At 38.9% G+C, this 18,841-nt stretch overlaps 1 protein-coding gene across 2 annotated transcripts in view; it reads left to right on the forward strand.

The window, feature by feature from the left end:
- The window catches only part of THSD4 (thrombospondin type 1 domain containing 4), a 233,285-nt gene that overhangs the window by 243 nt on the left and 214,201 nt on the right, over positions 1–18,841 (forward strand). The window contains exon 1 of one of the 2 annotated variants that reach the window (XM_039723242.1): positions 124–142. The exons of the other annotated variant lie outside the window; for it this stretch is intronic. The gene's annotated coding sequence lies outside the window, so the exon portion shown is untranslated. Of the gene's footprint in view, positions 1–123; positions 143–18,841 lie in introns of those variants that run through there. 2 annotated transcript variants of the gene reach the window in all.

Genomic DNA, 18,841 nt, shown 5'->3' on the forward strand with positions numbered 1-18,841 from the left:
GCCCGAGGCCGCGCCGAGGGGCTGCTCCGCGCCCGGCGTGCGCCCGGAGCCGCGGCCCGCGGGCTCTGCCCTGCCCCGGCTGCGGGAGCGCGTTCGGCTCCGCTCCGCTCCGCGGGATCCTTGCGCCGCGTGTTTTGGCTGTGTAAGTAGCCATTTCAAAGCTGCTCTCCTCGCACGCTCGGTTTCCAGGAGCTGCATCCAGAGGCAGCGTAAGGAGCTGCTTCGCTTTGCCTCGGTGTCCCACCAGAAGCCGTAGCTGCACGTAGGCTGAGCCGAATCCAGCAGTTTGTACGGGAGAGGGAAAGAAGCGGATAACTCTCCTCACGAAGAATGCGTGTTGCAATTGTTCTTGCTTGGGGCCAGATCTTTTGGTCTAACGAAGCGCAGCGTGCAAAGCATGAGCCGCGCTTGGCGTTCGGTGTTTCCCTTCGCTCTTTCCTGCCTCTGGCTTTGTTACCATCTCTCCTTTAATTCTACCAACACTTGAGCTGTTTGTGCTCACTTGTCAGGCTAGAGGGTATGTGCTGTAGCAGAGGAGAATCTTGAAATACCTTTTCTTGTCCGCTGTGGCTTTACATTTCTGCAAATGTCAGTGTGTTCATACCTGTGTGTTTCATAGCTCTTGACACACTTGACATTAATTCGTCCAAATTATTTTCTTCCAGATTTTAGATACATGAACGGTTTAGAGAGGCTGGCAGCAGTGCGTTCCACAGGTTACTATGTTGCGTGGAAAAAACTACTTCCTTTTGCTTCTTTTAATTTTTGTGTCTGACACTGTATGGACCTTATAAAATGAATTGTGCTTGCTTTTTGCTCACTATCTCTGTGCTATTTCAGAGCTGTGTTCTTTCATTATCTGTCTACCTCAGCTATTCCTTATTTCAGGTTAAAGAATTCTTAGCTTTTTAGTCACCTTTCTTCTGTATCTCTTGCCAGTGTAATTTCTGTTTTCTGTATTGCTTTTCATTTTTTTTCATCATTTTTAAAATCCAGTGATCAGCAAAACTGAGCTATGTGCAAGATTTCAATACAACAGGGTTATATAAGGGCATGATGATGTCTGCTGGCAGAGATGGCAGATAATTTGGTGCATCAATATTGTGAATAGCCATCTAAAGGAATAGAACTGTTTGAAACTTGGTGTGTCACCTGTTGATAAATCAGTGTGGTTTATCTTTTTTATCAGAAACAACTGTCTAAGGTACTAGTGGTTAGTAGCTCAATACAAAGGTTATGAATTAAATTGTTGCCTGATGAGCTCTTAATATTCTGTCAGTCTGCTGTGCATGTTCTTCCTGTCTTCTGTGGCAAGAGCAGGAACAGAAAATAGCCCAAATCTCTCTGTTTATTGCTGTTTGTGGAACTGCCAGTGCACTCTTGGAAAGTTGATCTACCAAGCTGAAGCTTGCCAACTTGGACTTCTTTCTGGTGTAAACTTAGTAGTAATCTACTGGTTGTTGTGGTTTTCATCTATTCAGTATAATCAGGGCTTTAAAATGAAACTGGATATTGCTGATATTCATTAGACACCTGCAATTCTTGATGCTTTCTTTTTCACCAGGGAACTCTGGGAGAATGGATTTAAGCAGACTAGGAGTAGAGACTGCCTTTAATAAGAAAAGTGCTGCAAAGTGAGCATTTTTGGCCAAGTTAGAAACATGAGGCCAGCTGGTATTGATTGTCATAGGCAGTCCTTCAAAGTGAGTATAGGTAGGAAATATGGATTATTTATCACTATTGTGCCCTGAACATAACTTATCAGGTTTTATGTAAGAGCAGGGCTAACCCCAGGTCTTGCTGCTGATGATTTTAATCTGAAAAAGCTCCATTGTAATTAAGGAGTAATTTGATTCCTGACTAACTCTCAGAAACACTTGGAGGTGTTGTATGATGCAAGATTTCAGTCTTTCTGCATTTCATACAGCAGGTTCCTTCAGAGCCCCAGCAGATGTAATTGTAGGAAATTAATTAGGTTGCTCCCAGGCAGTGATGGGCTTTATGATCTCAGTACAAAATCTTTGGTTATGCTGTAGAGCAAACTGAGTAACTGTGTTAGAAATGTGCATTAAATGAAGGCTGAAATCAAAACAAGAAAGCAGGATCATCTTGAAGACTCATATTGGCCTCAGTGTGTGGTTCTGTGCAGACATGACAGCAGAAAAACTGGGTTTCCACACTGCAGTCTCAGTTCTCTGTGATGTGACATCAGGTGTGTGATATTCAGACTATTCACAGTGGCAGTTATAGTAAAAACAGAGGTGAAGTGCTGGTCAGACACTTATTGGTACTTGGGATTTTCTTTTTTACTTTGGAAATCAGATTTATCATCTACAGTGATGTGCAGTCATTGCAGACACTTCTGTGGGCATTAAATTCTGTACAAGAGAAGTAAGGTTAGGTGGTTAAGCACTTAAAAAACCCAAGGAGCTCCAAAGTCAACCATGCATAAGCAATTTTAGCTGTGTCCCCTGTAGTGTTGTGTTATCATAACCAGCTTCAGGTTTGGAAGATTGTTATTTTTTGCAAATAGGAAAAAAAGTAAAACAAAACTTACTGTGTCAAACCAACTTCTTAAAGAGTTTGGACCTTGATAGTAGCCCTTTTACCACAAAGTTGATAGGGAAAGCATTCTGTAGCTTTGAACTGTGAAATGCTTCCAGTGGTAACAGCGCTGGCTGAAGAACAGATTCTGTGACAAGTCTTGTTCCCTTGAGTAGGCACATATTAGTTACTTAGTAGTTACTACTACATATTAGTAGTTCAGTTATTAGTTCTTTTGTTTTCAGACAGCAGCTCAACCTGATCTAAATGCAGTTGGGACCACGACTTAGGTGATTGTAAAGCTAATTACCTTTTGGATATATGTGACCAATGAACACGGTTGCATTGTTAGCAGTATAAGTAACAGTGTTTTGCATTGCAGTAGCTTTGATTTTTTTCAGGATAGTTAGTACTTTACACTAGATAATTCTGTTCATGTATATTAGATTTTTAGGAAGAATGCTTTGTTTAGTACTTCATTTAGAAGGTTAATTGGAAGGATGTTAAGCAGATATTAAAAAAAAAAATTAACAGAGTCATCTGATGGACCTGATTTTGCCTTGTATCTTACTCTGTATAAAGGAAGAAGAGCTCAGACCATGTGCTTTAGTGTTGCCTGATTATTTTTTGTTAATTTTTTGTTCTTTGTGTTAGAGTGACAATAACAGATTCAAATTCTGTAATTTAAACCAACTCAGATTTCTCCTCCTGGAATGTTCTGTCCCACCCATTTTTCTCTTGGGGACTTGAGTGTCATGTCACACATCAAATTTGTGTAACCCCTGCAGGGTTATGGCATTCCCAGAGATGGGTCAGCGTTCAGAATTCTGGTTGCTGTTAAACAGTCAGCACTTGTCAGCACCGTGTACAGACATCTGTTCCATATTTTTTAAATGGTGGTACCAAATGTTAAATGTGGGGCTTCTCCACAGGAGCTGTTCTGGCACTAGAAATGAAGATAGGATCTCACTCCAGTCCTTGTGAGGGCAAGTAGCCTGTGGGCTGCTGAGGTGATGGATGTGCGAGTTCCTGGAATGTGGGCTTCTGCTTTCAGCACTCCATTGGCTGCTCTGTGATGCTCATTGAGGCCATTGGCATTTTGCTTTATCTGAACTTGTTCCTCTATCTCTGAACTAGGTATGATAATTACAGGATGTTGGTCAACTGTTAAATTTCCTGAAAATAGTTTGCATGCAAAGATACAAAAAAAGAGTAATTTCAATAAGAATATTTATTGTACATGAATGAACCTAAATTATGTAGTATGTGCTTCATAGTTTTATTACTGTGTTTCTCTAAATCACAGCTTAAGGTCTTGCTTGTTGGCTATTTCACATCAGTCCTGTGCTGCTTCTACTACTTGGCATCCCACTTCAGTATTTATTTTGGTCCTGGTTTTGGAATTTCCCTTCACAGGAAGATTCCAGGCTCCTTATATGGAAAAAATGTATTTTAAAAAATTTACTTTTTCCATCAGTTCTGTAGATTTTTTCCTTGGTAAGTGCAAGAGCCACTATCTTTTTTATTTAAAGCTCTGGTCTAAGAGCCAGTAAAGTCAAGGAAAAGGTTATCAGCAACTTCAGTGTCTTTCAGATCAGGCCACTCCCACCTGATGTGCTCTTGTCATTGGGAAGCAGGACCACTGATTTCAGCCATGAGTTTCCAGTGTTTTCTTTGACACGACAAGAGTTAGTAACTTATTTTTTAACTTGACAAGTTATACTTGTTGTGTAGTTGGTTCCAAGAACTGGAGCCTTTGGAAGACTCTGGGTACCAGAAAAATATTTAACTTCCAGGACTTGGTAGATAAAATTCATCCCTTTGCAGAGGAGCCACTTGTGATCACATAACTGTGATCCTCTATTCCCCTTCCTATAAGACTGCTATAAACTCATTAGTTATATATAGCCATATGTGATTAAAAGTAGAGAGAAATATAGAAAACTACCTTTTTTGAGTGTTACTTTTGTTGATTTAACTTTGCTTACCTGTGTTTTTTCCCTAAACCCAAGCTTCTTAAAATACAAACATTAATAAAGGAATAGTCCCTTTTAGTAAATCCAAGAGATAACTGCTGTGACAACAGAAGTTCCAACTTCTGGACATTCTTTATCTTAGGCTGGGTTGTATTGACCTCTTCTGGTATCAAAATGAAGTTTAGCAGAGAGACCTGGTAGTGAGCAGACTCCTAGTGTGTCTGTCGATGAACTGGCAGGGCTGATGTGACACCTTGGACCTGGCTTGCCCAAGAGGTGGGGCAAGGTCTGTCCTTTGGGACTGCATGGCCTGGTGAGATGAGAGAGCAGGGGGACAGGGCTTCCCAAAGTGAAGTGTTTTGTTGGGAGCCTGAGGATGCTGTCTGTACCACTGATAGAAGTACTGTGGTTTCCTGCTTGTTCCCTTCTATGTGACTCATGATATCTGAGCTGGAATGTTGGGAAAAGGATGGATAAAGAAGCCCGATAAAGAAGCCCTTCTTCATGAAACCTGCTTCTTGGTGAAAAACATCTGCTGTGCTTGGCCTTGCAGGATCAGCACTTGGATATGCGAGCATGGATACTACTCCCCCAGGAGAAAAACGTCACTTGGATACTTGAATGTTGTGTGACTAAAATCTGTAATCCTGAGTCAGGCGGATTCCCCTGATACTCCCTTTGGATTAGCTGCAGAGAAGTGCATGGAAGGACAAACCTATCTGTAAATGGCAAATTCAGCAAAACTATTGACACTAATCTGAGAGTAAATGTTGACTTGGAAAGTATTCAGATATCCTGGATTTTTTTTTTCCACAGTAAAGGTGATTGATGTTGTCCTGACTTGGTAACATCAAACCCTTAGTTGGTTGTGCATTATACTTACATTTTTGTTTGGTTATTTTTATCTAAAACATGTTGTTTCTACGAAAGTAAAAAAAAAAAAAAAAGAAATAGTTTTGCTTATCAGATTGGCAAAGAGAAGCAAGAGCTTGTCCAATCCCACCCTGCATAATTACAACAAAATGTCATCCCATGACACAAGCTGCCCAAAAGAGTGATAAATTGTATGGAATGGATGCAATTACTTAATCTGGCAGAAATGAAAGCTGTCTCATTTTCTTGTAGTACAGTGGAGCTGCATTCAGCAGCTGGGGAAGTGAGTGGGGAATAGTGGGCAAACTTTCTTGCTGATTTTCAGGGGCTCTATGTGAAATTTAAGCACTTTATTAAACCAGCATAAGAATAAGGATTGAAAAGAATAGAGTTGGTTAACCATTAACTGTTAGTATTGTTCAGTTTTATTGGCCCAGGAAATACTGTTCATGTTTTGAAACACAGGGGTTAAGGCAGGATGTTGTGGATGGGTGGAAGGTAGGAAAATAGAGATAGTGATGGAGGGAATATCACCCCGAAGGAGTTACAGCTGTGCTAATTATCAAGAATTAGGAACAGGCCTGCCCTTAATAGGCCACAGCCAGATCTATTTAGGATAGGTATTGTAAAAGAGCAGGTTGGCAGGTCGAGAAGTGAAGATGGAGTTTGTTGGCTGTGCAGAGAAGGAGTCAGTGCTGTGAGGAGTTGCCCATGAGAAATCACCAAGAAGACATGAAACCTTTGCAGTAAGTTGGCAATAGGATGTCAGTTTTGGGGTTTTTTGTAGGGATAAGCAGCCATTAACAATGTAATTTCTTATACTCCTTTTGTTTGTGCATTGCTTGTACTCATTGATACATATTGCACACCAAAAAGATTGTCTCCTTTTTTTCTTTCTTTCTTACTGCCCCCCTTCAGTTCAGAGATTTGCTCAGATTAAGGCAATTGGAGTACTTTTGTTTCTTTCCATAGGAATGTTTACAGTGTTGCAGGATCAGGTTCAGATTTATTACTTAGGCACTCACAATGCTGCTGTAATTAATCAGTTGTCATAAAGCTGTGCCTTCTGCCTGTGTTTGTGGCTGGCCAAATTCATCACACCATGACTGAATGCAGTGATAATTGAGAATATGTTCAAAATTTAAATAATAATAATTAAGAATTATTTTAAATAAGAAACAATCCTTATGTAGTTTTGAATCATGAGGGCTAAAATATCTTGGCTGCTCTCATACTGTTAAAATTGGACATAAACTATCATTTTCTGATATTTTTTGAACCACAGTGCTTGTGATTTAGTTGTGATTGTTTCTACTGCTTCGAAATGAGAATGGGGAAGAAACTGTTTCCAAATGTATCTTCCTGGTATTTGAAGATTCAGAAAGGTGGGGTTTATTTCTGCTTTTTGTTTTGCTGTTTTCCTAAAGTTATGTTAGAGGGGCTTTTCAAAACTCTGGGCTTTGCAAAATGCCTGTTTCCTCAGACCATACAGATGTTATGTTAAAACAGGGAGCACAGTGTGAAGCAGTGCCCAGAGTGGTTCCATTTGAGTTGCATTCCTTTCAGCAAGTCCTCACCTATCTCCAACAGCGAGTATTCAAGGAGAAGATTAAAAATCACTGTATAAGACTGTCTAAGCAGTTTGTGCAACAGCAGTAACTCTGATTTAAAAAACCCAAAATCCCAAAAGACAGCATATGAAACTTGGTCACACTTTTTAAAAAGATCCCTCTATCACCTCTGGCATACAGATTTTATAAAGCAGCAAATGAAGTCCACAATGTTGGAGGAGTTACTTGGTTTCCTTTGCCAGTGTTTTGTAATAGGCTGTTCTTGTTGTCATGCAGATTCAAGAAGCCTTGCATTCCCATTTTCAGTCCCTGTTTCCCAGTTTGCAGGCACAGGGAAGCACTAGGTGACGTCAGGTGAGGGTCAGTGTGCTGTAATAACTAAGCCCTCCAGCACAAATAAGCTCAGGCTCGACTGCCAAGAGATGACCTTTGATTTCTTTTTACCTGATGCAATAAGGGCCCTGTTCACTCTGCTTAGGCCGAGTCCCAGCCACTTGAATAGATTTTCTTGAGCAGGAATGGTTATGAAAGTCTTGAAATTTGGTATAAGGGTGGCAGAGATTTCTGGATTGTAGATGACTTTGATACACTGAATTAGATTTGGCTGTTATTGTGGTCAGAAGAAGAAGTGACTTCATTGTGACTTGCACAGCTGCCAACTCTGAAACTACCACTATGAAATACAGTTTCTAAGCTGCATCTGATTAACAGAGATAGTGAGCGAAGTTAAAACTTTTGTTATATACAGACAGAAACTAATACCTTAATCTGAAATGTCAGTGGCTGTAGATGCAGCCAAAAGGCTGCATATGTTCTCAGTGAGTGGACCTGTGTTGTGGTAGCCACACTTCCCCCTCTTGTGCCCTCCTAATCTGGCTATGCTGTTAAACTGTGAGGTACAAGGTCTCACTAAGCTAAGTATAATAATTTTGCTCAAACTGCTGTCTTGCAAGTATGTTGAGGCTACCTTATTCTGAATAAAGTAGTGTATGGCTAAATGGGGAGGCAGGACAGAGTCTCCTCTTTACTATGAAGTGACTAACTGCACTGATGGTTTCCACCACTCTGTTAAGTAGGGGTTTTCTTGAACCTACCTTTCTCTGCAAGCCCATATGGGAATCACAGGGAAGTATGGTATTTCTTATGTTTTTTCCCTTCAACCCTTCTGGCTTTTGCAGATATAAGGGTGGGTACTTGTGTGCATTAGCTCTGGTGAATGACTTTTCAAGCAGCAAAGTTGATTCAGTTCTTTCAAAGTCAGACTACAATCATGTCTTACTCCTCCTTTCTAAGCCAATCTCTATTGGAAGCATTATTGAGTTTACTTATAGGCTGAGAAAAACTCAAGACTAGAACCTGAGCTGGAAAGGATGACTGGAAGTCAAAAAGACATCTTCCTCACTCGTTTACGTTTTTTGAATAATGCTCCTAGCAAGGGTGACAAGGGCTGTTGGTGATTCTGCAAGGTTGGATCTTTTATCTGTCAACCATGAAGTCATTCTTCACAGACCAGTGGATGGCATCTTCCAAACTATAAATTTCCTAATAGGGAGTTTTTAATCTGTAGCTGGTTTCAGCTTCCCTGCTCAGTGAATGATAGCTCAAGATTCCCTGAATGTATGATCATCTTTGTGTTTTTGTGTCAAGGACTGGTATCTCCTGTAGGAGGGTAACAGTTCATGCAGTTTACACTAAATGGACTGAAATACTAACTGTCATCTAGACCACCAGAGCACTTGAGGCACAGCAGCAAGACAAGATTTGCAGGATGTCTAAAATCCCTTTCAAGCTGACAGGATAAGAATAAACAGCTCCCTCTCCCAACACTTAAAGGATCTTGCAGTTCAGCTTTAAAATGCAGGAGGCTGCAGGGTTCACCACATGGGGGTTATGATTGATACAAGCATTAGGAGATTTCTGGAACCCAAACCAAATAAGGACTTCAAGAAAATTATATTCAGTGGCATCAGTCTCTGGGGTAGAATTGAAAATGTAAATTGTTTCTGGATTTCTGAACATGAGGATTTTACATTTTTTCTGTTGTCACTAACCATGCTGAAACTTAATCTTCTCTTTCTTGAAAAGACACGATGATAGTGTTGTCATCTTTACTAATTAAAGCTTGGTAACTTAGTTTTTTTCCCTTTTTTCTCCATTAACATCTTCTTCCCATAGAAAAGAGATGCACCTCTGCAAATGTACCCCTTTAAGTGGTAAAGGCTTGGCAGCACAATTGGCATTTGATGCTACTATCTTGGTTGTCAGTCCAGTTTTGGAACTGAACTATTTGTAAGATTCTATATATATCAAGCCCAGCAGATAAACATATTGAATGTCTGTGTTGTTGTGCTGGAGACCTCATCTAAATTTTATTGTGGATGAAAGCTAAATAGACCTCTGTGGAACAGTTCTTCAGTGAGTCATCCCTGTATTTACTTGCATTCAGAATTTAATATTTGCAAAAGATGTACAAGATAACTTACTGCCATTCTTCCAGCTGCTGTCAGAGGTCCATTGAGAGTTTATTGTTTCATGTTGGGTTGAAGTTCCGTGGTATTCTGTTTTGAAATTATGAAAAAACCCCTTAATTTCACAGTGCTCTTGCAAGATCTCTCATTAGACTTATTATTCATCATTATGTAGAAACATAAAAGAAAACAATAAATCTTCAAATTCCATTGTTGCATTTCTGTACCAGTATGTGGGAAGCCTCACATCAGAGAGAATTTTAATCACAAATAAATTAGAATCTCATCATTCTTAAAGTATTATTTAATAACAATGTCATTTAGTCAATCTTGCACAACTCATTCATTTCAAGATGTTTCAGGAGCCTAGACTCTGAAATGCACAATGAAGATGTGTAAGCTACATGGTGAGCTGTTTTTCTGTCCATGATTTAGCAGTTTTTTATACTTCCTCTTAAAAAATAAAACATCGAAGTCTTACTATTAGGTATATGACATTTCCTTGATGTGAACAGTTGATTTTTGTTATGCTTTATTGGGCAAAGGCATGTTCAGCAGTTACCAGGATGACATAATAATCTCAGCACTGTTTATTTTGGACATGTGTCACTTATTTTTCAGTGGTCCCTAAAATATATTCCCACAAGGGTACCTGAGAAGTTCTACACCCTTGTGTCTGGCCTCTGGTCAGTTGAAGCCTTGTGCTGTTCTCATGAAAGTATTTAGCAAGTGTTTGGTGCCCAAATTATCCCAAATGCCAGAGGAGAGGGTGGTGTTTGAATGTTTAGGATGGTGCACCTCTGCCCCTCCATGCACAGCACAGCCAAGCTGTTGCTCAGCTTTTTTGTGACAGCTGAGCTGAACACAGCTGTCACCTGAGCAGTACTGGTCACTGGTTGAAGAGAAACCTAAATCATGTAGGAATTGCATGATAGAAAAGAGAAATCTTTTTGCCAAAGCAAAGCAGTTTCCTGACTGCAGAAGAGGACTTTTATCATGTTTAGAGTCTATTACAAAAGCCTTGGTCACTTTTTCTTGGACATTTTCTAGTACAAAATGTCCAACAGTGGGTACCCGTGGTGTTTTTCCTTCCAGTTTTGGCAGTATTGAAATGCATGTTAAAACACTTGTCCTTGAAAACTTATGTAGAAAAGGATTTGGTGAGTTATTTTGGGATGTGTGCCCACATTAATCTCCATTAGAGAAAGAGCAGGAGTCAGTGGTCTGCAGTGCAGCCCTGCACTGAAACACTGGGGATAGTCCTTGCACTACCAAGACATTGTTCCTTTGCTGCCAGACTGCAAGGGAGAGAGACAAGCTGGGCTGTGGCCTGGCATATCCATTTACAAATTTATTTTATTTCTAAGTATATGGACTAATAAACTGACATGGAATTGCCTTGCTTTTTCTTGTACTGATAAATAGGTTTGGGTTGGGTTTGTTTGGGGTTTTTTCCCCTAATTGTTCTTCTGTGTCAAAGACCCATTCATTTTTGAGGGAATGCCAGCCTTCTTTTAGAATGCCTAACCCAAGGCAGAGAGCTACATAACAGGCAGGGAAATCTCTCAAGTTCCCCAGAAATAGTTTTTATCCCATTTATAGTTTAGTACATCAAGAATAATGCTACAGAAGCCTTTGGAGTCACTGTAGCTGAAGTTTGAAATTGAACCCCAAGGATATTCCTGCTAATTTCAATAGGATGTCTGTATTGTATTTATAGGTTCCAGATAGTAACTGTTCCTCTACATCGAGTTTAACTTTAGAAAATTAAACATCTCTGATGACAGTGGATATGAATAGCTACCCAGAAGAGAAATACTGAGTCATTCTTGACAAGTCTGTTTGCTCTGCTAACTGGGAGATGCAAAGTGATCTCTTCCAAGGACTAAGAAGGCTTAGCTTAGCCATTAGAGGTTGGCTAACAACTTTAAAAGTGGTTTGCTTTGACTTTGCAGTGTCCCTGTACTGAAACACTGCTGTCCTTGTCTGCTGTGGATAATGTAGGAATATTCCCAGAAAACATTGTTATTTGGAGGTGTTACCTATTCACAGAGATGGTTCCCACTGATATGGCAAAGAAAATATTTCATTTCTGAATAAGCAAGCAGAGATTACAAGTCCACATCTCCTACTGTCCTCCATGTTGTGTTCTGACATTGGTCAACACCTCAGAAATCATGCCAATAGAACAGAAAGAACTCTGTAGAAGTTAATATTTTGAGATTGTATGTATTCGGGTAATAGCTTGATAGGAAGAATTTTTTTAAATTAAAAAAAAAAAGACTGTTATATATTTAAGCCTTCCTCTACTGCTTAATTCCTTCCTTAGCAAGTCACAGCCATAAGTTGAGGATTTTTATATCATCAGAAATGTTTCTGTAAGTTCACAGAGGAATTGCTGACTCCTTTTACTCTCCTGTAATTATGAATCAACTCTAATTTATGGAAAGGGTAGTTTACATCAGTTTTTCTATTTGTGTTGGAGCAATGCAGAGAGTTAATTGTAGTAGGCTAATGGCATACACATCTATTTACCAGTAAATTAAAGACTTCTTTCAGAGGGTACATTAGCAACAGGAACACTTGTTCTTAACCTATAAATGATGTTGAATATTGCCTAATACTGTAAAAATTGTTCTCAGAGGCACAGTTTCCTATATTTTGCCCTTTCTTTTACTATATGGAGGATATTGATGCTTAGGCATGTATTTACAATGTTTCTTGAATACCATTGTCATGGGCAGCAGTTAAAAAAAAAATTAAAAAGGACTTGTGCCTGCCAGACAGACATTCTTATTAAACAGATGGGTGAAAATCATGTTTCCTTTTTGCAGAAGGAAGGTACCTTCTAACTTCACAATAATTATGCAATGTACATGATTTTTACATAATGAGAGGGGTGTCTCCCAGCTGCATTACTCAGAAATAGCTGATTATACTCCTGAAATATGTTGTGTTTTACTTTCCTTGTACATGTGCCTTCAATTAGCTTTGCTGAAGTATTTGTTTTCTTTGACCTTTTTAAACAGGGTGTGTTACAACTCTGAGTGGAGCTGGTGGGTCCTTGGTTTTCATGCAAAGACAGTAGGTCCTCAGAGCCAGCAGTTAAATGTTATTGGTAGCCTGTGTTTTGAAGACAGACTAGGAAAGGTTGAAAGTTAGAACCTTTCTTCAATTCTGAAAATGGCCTTCATTAAAGAAGGTTTAAGATCAAATTTTCTTTTTCTCCTCTGAAAAGAGCATAAGAAAAGTTAATTTTCTTTGACATATTTACAGGTAAAGAAATCAGTGTGGCTAACAGAGGCTCTAAGGAATTTCCATTATTCCTAGTTGTTCTGAAGTACAGTTATATGCTTTGCAATATCAGTATCATTAAGACTTCTACTAAATAAATAGATTTGCAGACTGACATTTCATTTATAATCCATCTCTCAGTTATTTCCATCCAGGAGGTTCTAACTACCAGTCACAGCAGACAGTTTTACCTGAGTTTCCACAAAATGGAGTGGGTCTCAAAACAGTTCCTGAACCAACACTTGGTAGAAAAGTATTTAGAACAGGAACTTGTTGAAAACAGATTTGTGCTGTTACTGCTCATTTTGTAGGCAAGACTCTCGATGTTCAGTCACAGCAGTGTTCACACAGATTTTTTTCTCTTGCTTGTCATATCAATGAGGGATTCACCTATTTTGTATCAATGCTTATAGAGATTTCAGGTATTTCTAAATGACTTTTTAGGCTGTTCAGTGTTATTTTTTTCCATATCTTCCTACATCAGTAATCAGACACCTGTTATCAGGTTTATAGAATGGTTAAGAAAGATTGTTTAATGAAGAGGATTTTTAACATGTAATCTCCCCCTTCCTCTTACATGTTTAGCCCCTTCTACATCCTTGCTTCAGAAGATTCAGCCTATAGCAGAAAAGTTCTTTACAAGGGAAGGAAAATTCACTCAAATACATGTCATGTGTTTTGTTAGAAGAGAATGATTTCTGATGTGTAGAGCTGGGATAACTTTTATGGTTTTCAAATGCTGAAACTGCTAGAACCTTTCAGTTTCTGGGGTGGTTAAGTGTGGAACTGAGAGTTCTTAATGGTTGTGTGTGCAGTGAGTGTGGGTGATCTGTGGGCAAAGGGAATATTCAGCCACATTTCCACAGCACAGGTGGGATTTACCAGCTGAGCATTGAGAAAGGTCTTTCATATGGCAACAGAACTGCCCAGGCTCTGCACACTTGTCTTCTATAAGGTCTTTCCAGTTTGTTCTGTCCTAGTTATGCAGAACAGCTCTGACAAGAGTTGAAACTCCTTAAACCAGTGAATGGTGACCAGCTGGTATCAAGATTCCTACAGTACCTCTTTAGACAGAGAAGGGAAGGTAAAAAACCAACCACCACGTGATTGCTAAGCACAGTTTTAAAACTAATTCTAGGGATTTGGCAAAATTGTACAGCCTACCACTTTGAAATCTTGAAATGAACTTAAGATAGGTTTGCAATTGTTTCCACACGGCTGCATCCCAAATATCTCTTTGTCAATTTGGAGAGTGATATGATCTCAACTTTGTGATTCATTTTATGTTTTACATAATTGTCCTTTGCCTGGAAACTGCACATGAGAACTTAATATGCAGTAAGCTTCTGTGAGAATTGTCTAATACTTTCAAAAGGTAAAAAAGGGGATAGCATCAGACTAACAATGGCAATTTTGGTGCAGCCTGAATCTTGAAAGTATCATTCCTCTGGGTTATTATTTCAAAAATGTAAAAAAGAACAACTAATTCTGTTTTTCTGACACTTGATTATGTGTTTTCTGGATTCTTTGTAAAGCTTGGTAAGTCTGAACTCCACATAAACTACCTTTTCAGGGTTTGGTGATTTTAAATAATGTCAGAATTACTAATCAATTTAACACTGCTATTCCAGTGTTTTTTCTTTACAATTGAATTGAATTGGGTGTCAATTAGCTAATTATATGTCATATTTTATACCACAACAATATACTTTAATTGATTGTCAGACCTATGGTCTTAAATCCATATTTAAGCCAATTATTGAGTTTAAGGAGACTTTAGTAAATTTCAGACCAGGCTCATTACTGCAATCCTTCCAGTTTTATGATATTTTTATTACCAGTGCACTTTCAGCAAATATATAATCAGTGTTGTGAACAAAGATTAAGAATAATTAAAAGAAACAAATCCTACTACTCAAATATGACTGCAGCTCATGACCTATAATCATGCACTTGCCTGCTTCTCCCCTTTGCTTACAAGATTAATGTCACAACCCTTGTTTGATCTTAAATTATACATTCTTCTAGAAAGATGGAAGCAAACTGTTTGAATTGTGGCACCCTCCAGTATAACTATATTTTTAAAACCCAAAATTTGCATTTTGTGAATGGATATTTTGGGAATATGTGTGTATGGTTATTGTTGGATTCTGCCACCTTTGCCTTCCGTATTTTCAGAGAACAATTGAATGTTATAGGGTCGGATGGCAAATGACACCGGGTTACAGAGTTCCACTGAAAATCCGGAGGAGTGAGGCGAATTTGTTCTTTGAGGAGCGAAACTTGCTGAATGAAAGCTCTAGGAACATGAGGGCACTGCCTGCCCTCCCTGCCTGTGAGACTGCAGGCACAGCAGGGAACGCTGCATCTTGATCGAGATTTCCTGGGCTGCAGGAGGTCTGGGCACACCCAGAAGGAGAACCTGAAAGTTCTCAAAACATTTCAAATAATAATAAAAAAAAAGGTACCTGCAGGGTTAGGTGGAGCAACTTGCCGGTTTTGTTTAAATAAAATGTTTTCTCCCTGTAAGTATCAGAACTTTTCATCAGATCTAAGGCTAGATTTCTCTTTTATGCAGCTTTCAGAGACAAGTGTATGTTTTAATGTAGTTAATGAATATTTGAAGAGATTAAAACTCTGGTGGTAGGTGTCAACAACTGCCGTTCAAGCTGCTGGATGTATGCACAAATTATGTAGCTAGATAAACCTGGCAAACTGTGAGTGCTTTATCAAAGTCTTGTGAATGTAGTGAATTTTGGAGGCAATCCAAAGGACTTGCACTGAACATGATTTAATAGATTTGAACAACTAAACCAACAGATACACTGTACTTTACAAATGTGCAAGGCAACAGATTCAAAGGCAGTCTCAAAGGGTGTGATGTTCTCCTTCAAGTGTTTCTAGATATTCTTTATTTATTACCCCCCTACTACCCCCCAAAAAACCAAACAAGCAAAAAAACCCTAAAAAACCAAAAACAAACAGAAACCAAAATTAGAACTTTTCCTATCAGTGAAAACCTGACTTGGAACAATGCTCAACTTTCATACTTGCTTTAAGTTGCCATTGTCAGTAGCTGGCAAATACATAATCTGACAAAAAAAATTGAAGGAAATTGAAGTTGGCTTCATATTTATGTAAGTCACCAAGGCAGAAGAGGTGGAAAACTCAGAGCACTTCTGAACTTGGTTGAGTCACTGTTTCTGTATGATGAATCTGACTTTCCTGTTGTGAGTTAAAATAGAGGGGCTTGGATTGTTTAAGTAGGTCCTGTACACATGCACATGTTCAGGAGTTTCTGTTAATACACGGATGCAGATGTATGTGTGTCGACAGGAATTACAAGAAGTATGGATGCTAAAATGACATAGGAATTCATGGAAGTGAAATACCATCCACTCACAATACACAAAGGGCACAGTCACATGAAAAGCCACATGTGAGTAGTCCCATGATAATTAAGAGGTTAGGATAACATTGGCTTTCTGCAAAATTTCAAACCTCTTAGTAGGAAGACGTTTCTTGAAGTTAATTAGCCAAAGGGCAGCACTTATCTTTGACTTCTCAGAAGAACTTTCTTCCTCTTTTCTTAACTTTCTGTATCTGTAGTGTCTGTCCAGGTAATTCTGCGTATTGTGTCATTTAAGTCTTTGAGAAATCTTTTTTGTCCTTATCAGCACATTTCTGTGATTGCCTAGGAGCCTATTAGATTAGGTGTTTACTTCCACTTTTCATCCCCACCCCTTTTTGAAATATCCATTACAAATTAATATTTTTATTTTCTAATGTTTTGAGAAAAAGTCTGGGTAAATGTCAGTAAATATCAAATTAAGGGATGGTTATGATTGGCTCACTGCTTGGTAGGGTTTCTGCTGAGACAGCAGCAGCAGGTTGGAGGTGCTACAGCCACTCACCTGCAGTGTGAAAGGGGAGGAGACTCTTAGCAGGGTCCTTTAATCATTTCTGTGACCCAATGCACATTTCATTACATGCAATGAAACACTTCTCCCTTCATTATCACCTGTGGTTCTGGAGAGGTTTGTATTCCATTCCATCCTGTGAGGTGGTTGGTTGGTTTAGTTGATTGATTTTCTGGGAGGGTGTGTTTTTGTTGGTTTTTTTATTTCCACCCAGTTTCACAATCAATCTTGTTTTCATCCAGCTTGGAAGTGAAATAGGGAACACTGCTGAAAAGTCAAATATTTTAATGCAGTGGAGAAAGTCTTGCTGACTCTGTGAAGAAGAAGAATGTGGGTTGTTTCAGTTAAGAAATTAATATATATTCTGCTGTATGCAGGGTTACTCAAAAGGTCTATAGTGCTTTTCAGCCCCTTCTGGGAAGGCAATTTGACTTTTACAATGCAAGACTTATTGAACACAAGTACACTTCATCAGGCTTGTGAAAGTTTCCCTGCCAAATTCATGTTATTCAATCCCAGTGTTAACTGTGTAGCCATTTCAGGTATTCATTTTGCCCTGGATCTTCTGGAGGGAAAATAATTGTCGCGTTTGCACATTTTCATATCAAAGACACCACTGCCAAAATGACATGCCTTTCAGTAGGTTGTTAGCATCTAAGCTCTTAAACAACCTGGAAAACAAGCTCTTAAAATCACTTAAATATTTAGCAGTTGTTACACCATGTGCTACAAATGATATTTCAAAAAAATGCATCTCTGAGTTGTGGTAAGAGGTGTTTTGCAAATGGCATTGAAATGCAGCTGAAAGTAGAGTTAGTAATGCAGCCTGCCATTGACAATGAAGATACAAATGACCTGAAAAAAATTGAAAACATATGCATGGACTTTAGGCACTGTTTTTAAGAGCAGTCTCCAGAAACACTCTGGTCCTTCTCTTGTTTCTTTGTTTCTTTGCAAAACTAGATCTATCATGTTATCTTTCCTGTTTTTCAAACGAGGTGCAGTTTATAGAAGGATTAGTGGAGTGTACATTGTTTTTGTTTTTGGTGTTTTTGTATCCTGTAGCTGTGTTCTTTTGAGACTGTGTCACTCCATACAAGGTTGTTGGATGAAAAGATTATTGTGGAGTGAAAAATCTGAAAGACAGTACATCTGGAAAAACCAAGATGATAAGAACTTGAAACCATGTTGGTTACAATCCATGTTACAGACAGATTCTCCATCTTCAGTAAGTGATATAATCACCTATTGTACCCCAGTATGCCTGGTAATTAAAAGTCAGGTTGTAGGCAGAGAGACATTTATTTCCTTCTCAGTTCAGAATTAGTCAATCCTGTGTTAGGGGATCTGTCTAAATGCCTGGTGGTGGTGCTGGATATGTGGACTTGCCTAATGTTTAAAGGAATGCAGCTTTTACTGAATGTGCCAAAATCTCAAACGTGTGAACTGTTGCAGGAGATCCAGACTAAAAATCTGTTTTCAGAAATGCTTCCCATCTTATAACAAGCCAATTTTACAGTGTTAAGTAGTGAAAACAGTGAAGAAGTTTGAGAAAACCTCTGAGCTCTACTGACAACTGAGAAGCTGCAGGAGAGGATGAAGTTTAGTCAGCCTTAGTGTTTTCTTTCTCAGGACTGACTCACACCTGTTACATGTGGGATTTTTGTTGTGATACTTTCCCAAGTACTCAACTTTTAATGCCTTCATTAAAAAAAATCAAATCATTAATCAATTGTGGAATTCCCTTTTGATGATGTTAAAAGTATTTTGGGATTTCCTAAACCAAATTTGTTGTTTGACTTTTAGGAGAGGGTGGGGAATATTTAACCTGTCCAGTTACCTGCAAAGAATCTGCATTTTCCTAGCAGCAGGGTCTGTACTTTGTCTAACTGCACATTTCTTACGTTCTTGTCAGTCCTCTCTCATTCTGGGCAGTTTTCAATTATCTGGCTGTCTGACAGAAATTGAGAGCTCTTTATCTGTGAACAGCAATGTTCTCTTGTTTCTCTTCACTCCACTGCATTTCAGCATGTAACCACTTGTAAAGGGAAAGATACAGTGGTTGACCAAGTTTTGAAATGTATGATTTATGTTCTAATAGTGTTTTATTTCCTCTTTTCCTCCCTCCCTGCCACTCTCCCACCAGGCCTTCTGATTTATGCTGTATTTCCTTACTGCAAGGATCTCTTACCCGC

This window comes from Passer montanus, unplaced genomic scaffold (genome assembly GCF_014805655.1).
Source record: "Passer montanus isolate IOZ18808 unplaced genomic scaffold, ASM1480565v1 scaffold5, whole genome shotgun sequence".
Classification (NCBI taxonomy): Eukaryota; Metazoa; Chordata; class Aves; order Passeriformes; family Passeridae; genus Passer; species Passer montanus.